Below are 8,822 nucleotides of genomic sequence, written 5' to 3'. Positions count from 1 at the left end.
GATTGCATGTTATGTTTATCTTTTATGCATCTTATCTTGCTTTGATTGACGGTAGCATTATAAGATGATCTCTCACTAATTATCAAGAAGTGTTCTCCCTAAGTATGCACCGTTGCGAAAGTTCTTCGTGCTGAGACACCACGTGATGATCGGGTGTGATAGGCTCTACGTTCAAATACAACGGGTGCAAAACAGTTGCACACGCAGAATACTCAGGTTATACTTGACGAGCCAAGCATATACAGATATGACCTGGAACACGGAGATCGAAAGGTCGAGCGTGAATCATATAGTAGATATGATCAACATAGTGATGTTCACCAATGAAACTACTCCATCTCACGTGATGATCGGACAAGGTTTAGTTGATTTGGATCACGTAATCACTTATAGGATTAGACGGATGTCTATCTAAGTGGGAGTTCTTTAAGTAATATGATTAATTTAACCTAAATTTATCATGAACTTAGTACCTGATAGTATCTTGCTTATGTATGTTTGATTGTAGATAGATGGCCCGTGCTGTTGTTCCGTTGAATTTTAATGCGTTCCTTGAGAAAGCAAAGTTGAAAGATGATGGTAGCAATTACATGGACTGGGTCCGTAACTTGAGGATTATCCTCATTGTTGCACAGAAGAATTACGTCCTGGAAGCACCGCTGGGTGCCGATGTTATGAACGTCTGGCAGAGCAAAGCTGATGACTACTCGATAGTTCAATGTGCCAAGCTTTACGGCTTAGAACCGGGACTTCAACGACATTTTGAACGTCATGGGGCATGTGAGATGTTCCAGGAGTTGAAGTTAATATTTCAAGCAAATGCCCGGATTGAGAGATATGAAGTCTCCAATAAGTTCTATAGCTGCAAGATGGAGGAGAACAGTTCTGTCAGTGAGCATATACTCAAGATGTCTGGGTATTGTAATCACTTGATTCAATTGGGAGTTAATCTTCCGGATGATAGCGTCATTGACAGAATTCTCCAATCACTTCCACCAAGCTACAAGAGCTTCATGATGAACTATAATATGCAAGGGATGAATAAAACTATTCCCAAGCTCTTCACAATGCTGAAAGCTGCAGAGGTAGAAATCAAGAAGGAGCATCAAGTGTTGATGGTAAACAACACCACTAGTTTTGAGAAAAAAGGGCAAAGGGAAGAAGAAGGGGAACTTCAAGAAGAACAGCAAGCAAGTTACTGCTCGAGAGAAGAAACCAAGTCTGGACCTAAGCCTGAAACTGAGTGCTTCTACTGCAAGCAGACTGGTCACTCGAAGCGGAACTGCCCCAAGTATTTGGCGGATAAGAAGGATGGCAAGGTGAACAAAGGTATATGTGATATACATGTTATTGATGTGTACCTTACTAATGCTCGCAGTAGCACCTGGGTATTTGATACTGGTTCTGTTGCTAATATTTGCAACTCGAAACAGGGACTACGGATTAAGCGAAGATTGGCTAAGGACGAGGTGACGATGCGCGTGGGAAACGGTTCCAAAGTCGATATGATCGCGGTCGGCGCGCTACCTCTACATCTACCTTCGGGATTAATATTAGACCTAAATAATTGTTATTTGGTGCCAGCGTTAAGCATGAACATTATATCTGGATCTTGTTTGATGCGAGACGGTTATTCATTTAAATCAGAGAATAATGGTTGTTCTATTTATATGAGTAATATCTTTTATGGTCATGCACCCTTGAAGAATGGTCTATTCTTATTGAATCTCGATAGTAGTGACACACATATTCATAATGTTGAAGCCAAAAGATGCAGAGCTGATAATGATAGTGCAACTTATTTGTGGCACTGCCGTTTAGGTCATATCGGAGTAAAGCGCATGAAGAAACTCCATACTGATGGACTTTTGGAACCACTTGATTATGAATCACTTGGTAGTTGCGAACCGTGCCTCATGGGCAAGATGACTAAAACACCGTTCTCCGGTACTATGGAGAGAGCAACAGATTTGTTGGAAATCATACATACAGATGTATGTGGTCCGATGAATATTGAGGCTCGTGGCGGATATCGTTATTTTCTCACCTTCACAGATGACTTAAGCAAATATGGGTATATCTACTTAATGAAACATAAGTCTGAAACGTTTGAAAAGTTCAAAGAATTTCAGAGTGAAGTTGAAAATCATCGTAACAAGAAAATAAAGTTTCTACGATCTGATTGTGGAGGAGAATATTTGAGTTACGAGTTTGGTGTACATTTGAAACAATGCGGAATAGTTTCGCAACTCACGCCACCCGGAACACCACAGCGTAATGGTGTGTCCGAACATCGTAATCGTACTTTACTAGATATGGTGCAATCTATGATGTCTCTTACTGATTTACCGCTATCGTTTTGGGGTTATGCTTTGGAGACGGCCGCATTCACGTTAAACAGGGCACCATCAAAATCCGTTGAGACGACGCCTTATGAACTATGGTTTGGCAAGAAACCAAAGTTGTCGTTTCTGAAAGTTTGGGGATGCGATGCTTATGTGAAAAAGCTTCAACCTGATAAGCTTGAACCCAAATCGGAGAAATGTGTCTTCATAGGATATCCAAAGGAGACTATTGGATACACCTTCTATCACAGATCCGAAGGCAAGACTTTTATTGCTAAGTTCAGAAACTTTCTAGAGAAGGAGTTTCTCTCAAAAGAAGTGAGTGGGAGGAAAGTAGAACTTGACGAGGTAACTATACCTGCTCCCTTATTGGAAAGTATTGCATCACAGAAAACTGTTTCTGTAACACCTACACCAATTAGTGAGGAAGCTAATGATAATGATCATGAAACTTCAGAACAAGATACTACTGAACCTCGTAGATCAACCAGAGTGAGATCCGTGCCAGAGTGGTACGGTAATCCTGTTCTGGAAGTCATGCTACTAGATCATGATGAACCTACGAACTATGAAGAAGCGATGGTGAGCCCAGATTCCGCAAAATGGCTTGAAGCCATGAAATCTGAGATGGGATCCATGTATGAGAACAAAGTGTGGACTTTGGTTGACTTGCCCAATGATCGGCAAGCAATTGAGAATAAATGGATCTTCAAGAAGAAGACTGACGCTGACGGTAATATTACTGTCTACAAAGCTCGACTTGTCGCAAAAGGGTTTCGGCAAGTTCAAGGGATTGACTATGATGAGACCTTCTCACCCGTAGCGATGCTTAAGTCTGTCCGAATCATGTTAGCAATTGCCGCATTTTATGATTATGAAATTTGGCAGATGGATGTCAAAAATGCATTCCTGAATGGATTTCTGGAAGAAGAGTTGTATATGATGAAACCAGAGGGTTTTGTCGATCCAAAGGGAGCTAACAAAGTGTGGAAGCTCCAGCGATCCATTTATGGACTGGTGCAAGCCTCTCGGAGTTGGAATAAACACTTTGATATTGTGATAAAAGCATTTGGTTTTATACAGACTTTCGGAGAAGCCTGTATTTACAAGAAAGTGAGTGGGAGCTATGTAGCATTTCTGATATTATATGTGGATGACATATTACTGATTGGAAATGATATAGAATTTCTAGATAGCATAAAGGGATACTTGAATAAGAGTTTTTCAATGAAAGACCTCGATAAAGCTGCTTACATATTAGGCATTAAGATCTATAGAGATAGATCAAGACGCTTAATTGGACTTTCACAAAGCACATACCTTGACAAAGTTTTGAAGAAGTTCAAAATGGATCAAGCAAAGAAAGGGTTCTTGCCTATGTTACAAGGTGTGAAGTTGAGTCAGACTCAATGCCCGACCACTACAGAAGATAGAGAGAAAATGAAAGATGTTCCCTATGCTTCAGCCATAGGCTCTATCATGTATGCAATGCTATGTACCAGACCTGATGTGTGCCTTGCTATAAGTCTAGCAGGGAGGTACCAAAGTAATCCAGGAGTGGATCACTGGACAGCGGTCAAGAACATCCTGAAGTACCTTAAAAGGACTAAGGATATGTTTCTCGTATATGGAGGTGACAAAGAGCTCATTGTAAACGGTTACGTTGATGCAAGCTTTGACACTGATCCAGACGATTCTAAATCGCAAACTGGATACGTGTTTACATTAAATGGTGGAGCTGTCAGTTGGTGCAGTTCTAAACAAAGCGTCATGGCGGGATCTACATGTGAAGCGGAGTACATAGCTGCTTCGGAAGCAGCAAACGAAGGAGTCTGGTTGAAGGAATTCATATCCGATCTAGGTGTCATACCTAGTGCATCGGGTCCAATGAGAATCTTTTGTGACAATACTGGTGCAATTGCCTTGGTGAAGGAATCCGGATTTCACAAAAGAACCAAGCACATCAAAAGACGCTTCAACTCCATCCGGGATCTAGTCCAGGTGGGAGACATAGAGATTTGCAAGATACATACGGATCTGAATGTAGCAGACCCGTTAACTAAGCCTCTTCCACGAGTAAAACATGATCAGCACCAAGGCTCCATGGGTGTTAGAATCATTACATTATAATCTAGATTATTGACTCTAGTGCAAGTGGGAGACTGAAGGAAATATGCCCTAGAGGCAATAATAAAGTTATTATTTATTTCCTTATATCATGATAAAAGTTTATTATTCATGCTAGAATTGTATTAACTAGAAACATAATACATGTGTGAATACATAGACAAACAGAGTGTCACTAGTATGCCTCTACTTGACTAGCTCGTTAATCAAAGATGGTTATGTTTCCTAACCATGGACAAAGAGTTGTCATTTGATTAATGGGATCACATCATTAGTTGAATGATCTGATTGACATGACCCATTCCATTAGCTTAGCACCCGATCATTTAGTATGTTGCTATTGCTTTCTTCATGACTTATACATCTTCCTTTGACTATGAGATTATACAACTCCCGTTTGCCGGAGGAACACTTTGTGTGCTACCAAACGTCACAACGTAATTGGGTGATTATAAAGGAGCTCTACAGGTGTCTCCAAAGGTACATGTTGGGTTGGCGTATTTCGAGATTAGGATTTGTCACTCCAATTGTCGGAGAGGTATTTCTGGGCCCTCTCGGTAATGCTCATCACTGAAGCTTTGCAAGCATTGCAACTAATGAGTTAATTGCGGTGTGATGTATTACGGAACGAGTAAAGAGACTTGCCGGTAACGAGATTGAACTAGGTATGGGATACCGACGATCGAATCTCGGGCAAGTAACATACCGATGACAAAGGGAACAACGTATGTTGTTATGCGGTCTGACCGATAAAAGATCTTCGTAGAATATGTAGGAGCCAATATGAGCATCCAGGTTCCGCTATTGGTTATTGACCAGAGACGTGTCTCGGTCATGTCTACATTGTTCTCGAACCCGTAGGGTCCGCACGCTTAAGGTTACGATGACAGTTATATTATGAGTTTATGCATTGTGATGTACTGAAGTTTGTTCGGAGTCCCGTATGTGATCACGGACATGACGAGGAGTCTCGAAATGGTCGAGACATAAAGATTGATATATTGGAAGCCTATGTTTGGATATCGGAAGTGTTCCGGGTGAAATCGGGATTTTACCGGAGTACCGGGAGGTTACCGGAACCCCCCGGGAGGTATATGGGCCGTAGTGGGCCTTAGTGGAAGAGAGGAGAGGTGGCCAGAGATGGGCCGCGCGCCCCTCCCCCCCTTGGTCCGAATAGGACAAGGAGAGGGGGCCGGCCCCCCTTCCTCCTCTCTCTCCTCTTTTTTCCCCCTCCGCGAATCCTATTCCAACTAGGAAAGGGGGGGAGTCCTACTCCCGGAGGGAGTAGGATTCCTCCTGGCGCGCCTCCTCTTGGCCGGCCGCCCCCCCCTTTTAGCCTTTATATACGGAGGCAAGGGGCACCCCTAGAGACACAAGTTGATCCACGTGATCATATTCTTAGCCGTGTGCGGTGCCCCCTTCCACCATAGTCCTCGATAATATTGTAGCGGTGCTTAGGCGAAGCCCTGCAACGGTAGTACATCAAGATCGTCACCACGCCGTCGTGCTGACGGAACTCTTCCCCGACACTTTGCTGGATCGGAGTCCAGGGATCGTCATCGAGCTGAACGTGTGCTAGAACTCGGAGGTGTCGTAGTTTCGATGCTTGATCGGTCGGGCCGTGGAGACGTACGACTACATCAACCAAATTAATGCTTCCGTTGTCGATCTACAAGGGTACGTAGATCACACTCTCCCCCTCTCGTTGCTATGCATCACCATGATCTTGCGTGTGCGTAGGAAATTTTTTGAAATTACTATGAAACCCAACAGAAACTGCTCCTCGATGGTATACTCAGGATACCATCGATAGCCTGTCTCGACCATCACCCGGAACAGCATGGCCGTGTGACCCGGTACATCAAGGCACCGAGTCAGACGAACCACTTGATTCTGTGGATGGGTGGCCATCTAAAAGCACGAAATAATGCAAAGGCATTAGTATTTTCTAAGAGAAATCGGACAACATAACGGCTGTAAATGCTCAGAAAAGATTCGAGACATTCACAACAGTTGGCAAAACTACTCAACAACATCATATCAAGGTTCTGGTTCAACTGGCAATATACTAAAAGTAGTAGAAACTGAACCGGGTTCGTAACCAACAATCCTATAAGTTACTACGGATTAGTAACACGTGAACCTGATAGAGAGAAGAGAGCCTAGTCCTTAACCCATGTAGAATGAGAAGAGAATGACTCAGATCAGAGGGCATAAGGTAAAGAAGTAAAAGAGCCTTACGTCCCTCCCACAATTAATTCCCCTACATATAACTAAAGCATTTCTAGACTCGACATAGACCAGTTTGGCTCAACGAACCTACAGGCAGTCCGGCTCTGATGCCAACGCTGTCAGGACCATGATTACAAGTCACACTAATCTAGCCTGTAACACATCATATCACTTTGCGGCCTCACGCACGGTATTCCCACGGGTGTCGCCTTACCATGGCCCGGGACCGTTTGCGCCTTTTGGCTCACGTATATGATAGTGTCGCTAGCATCCATATGACAGAGAACCCGGGCCGACATGGCTAGTCATGAACCCAAAGCGGCACAAACTTATGGGGACAGGCATACATGATTCAACATTGAGCATGTCAGTCAGCAACATGTGAATCCGGGCTGTAGCACTGGGCTAACAGGACTCCGGTGAACCCGGGCTGTAGCAGGCTAGGCAGGACTCCGGATGTCACCGCATGACATTTCCCCAAAGGGACAGACACAGGAACGAAGTGAATCACATGCCGGCCAGTCAAGTGCTCGAGCAGTAGTGCTGGCTAGCAGCACTCCGGTGAACCAGGCTGTAGCGGACTACTATGGCTCATGGAAGCACTAGACTACATTTCCCCATAAGATAGGCTGCCAAGGATAAACAACTAGATTGTCGGATCCCACACATACCAAGCATTTCAATCATACACACAATATGCTCGATATGTGTAAATACAACATGGCATCACAACAAAACTCTACAACTCAAGTACTTTATTTAAAGGCTCCGGAGAGCCATACATAACATGTTCATACAGGTAGGGGTCACATGACCCGACACTCAAGTCATACAAGCATACAAGCACATGCGGAAGCAAACTAGTCTGAGTACATACACTAGAAAGAAAGAAGGCTTGACGAAGCCTGTCTATCTACATCGGGCCCTCCATGGCTCGGAATCACCACCTGGGTGGCAAGTCACTCATCGACGTTGAGGTCTACGTAAAACCCGTCGGAGGGGGCGGTGTTGTCGTCTGAAAACAGTAATTAAAGCAACATGACTACAAAGGTACTCAGCAAGACTTACAACAGATCCTACTATATATGCTCATTCTCAAGAAGGTAGTGGAGTTATAGCAGCAAGCCAGCTTTGACTCTTGGCTAAGCTATCCTACGAGACATCACTTGTAAAATAGTTTTCGCACACGAGTCCACTAATCACCATCACAATATTCCACCGTGGATCCTCCCTCGCCATCCTATGAAGGGGCCATCCGCGATACTCACACTTATCTTGAGTCTTTTAGTAGTAACCATTTGGCACATCCCTAGTTCTGGCCTGACCTATGCTTGCTTCCATCTGTGCATCATGTTTAAATTTTTGAAACTTGAACTGAGGAATTTAGAAGCCTCAAAACCCTAAATAAAAGAAGGGCAAAAACCCTAAAATCTCATTCATTGTTCCAAAATGCTCTTCTTAGATGTTTAATATTTTTGGCAAGGGTTTTGATCCAAACCAAAAATATTGAACATTTTTAAGGATTTATTTTTGGGACTTTGAATTTAAATCATTAGCTATTTGAATTTGAATTATATTCATATAACTAGAATATAATTTCAAATACCCCTGAAATATTTTATGAGCTTTTGGAAAAGTCCATCTAGCAAAATAAAAATATTCAGAGGAGCTTTTGGCATTGTTTGAATTATTTTAAATTCAAAACAGTGGCAAAAGATTAAATAAAAATAAAACAGAACAGAAAAATTAAAAAAGAGCAGAAGACTTACTTGGTAGCCCACCAGCAGCCCAGCCACTTACCTGGCGCCACCAACCGGCCCAGCACGGCCCAGCCCACCGCCGCTTTCCCCCCTGTCGTCTTCCTCCCTGCCAGGAGGATGGGCACGCGCCCGGCGCGCGCGGCCACGTGCCCCGACCACCTCCTCCCTGCCTGGCTGCCTCCTCCTCCCCCTGGACGTCTCCCGCAACGCCACGGAGACGCCCTCGACCCCCTCGACCGCCCCTCTCTCTCTGGACCCCCTCCTCCTCCTCTGCTCTCCCTCCCTCTCGTCACCGAACGCACCTAAGAGCGCTGCTCGCCGTAGCCATGACCACCGGCCACCCCTCGTCCCGTGACCG

This window comes from Triticum dicoccoides, chromosome 6A, assembly GCF_002162155.2.
Source record: "Triticum dicoccoides isolate Atlit2015 ecotype Zavitan chromosome 6A, WEW_v2.0, whole genome shotgun sequence".
NCBI lineage: Eukaryota > Viridiplantae > Streptophyta > Magnoliopsida > Poales > Poaceae > Triticum > Triticum dicoccoides.
Note: the sequence above shows the minus strand (reverse complement) of the source record.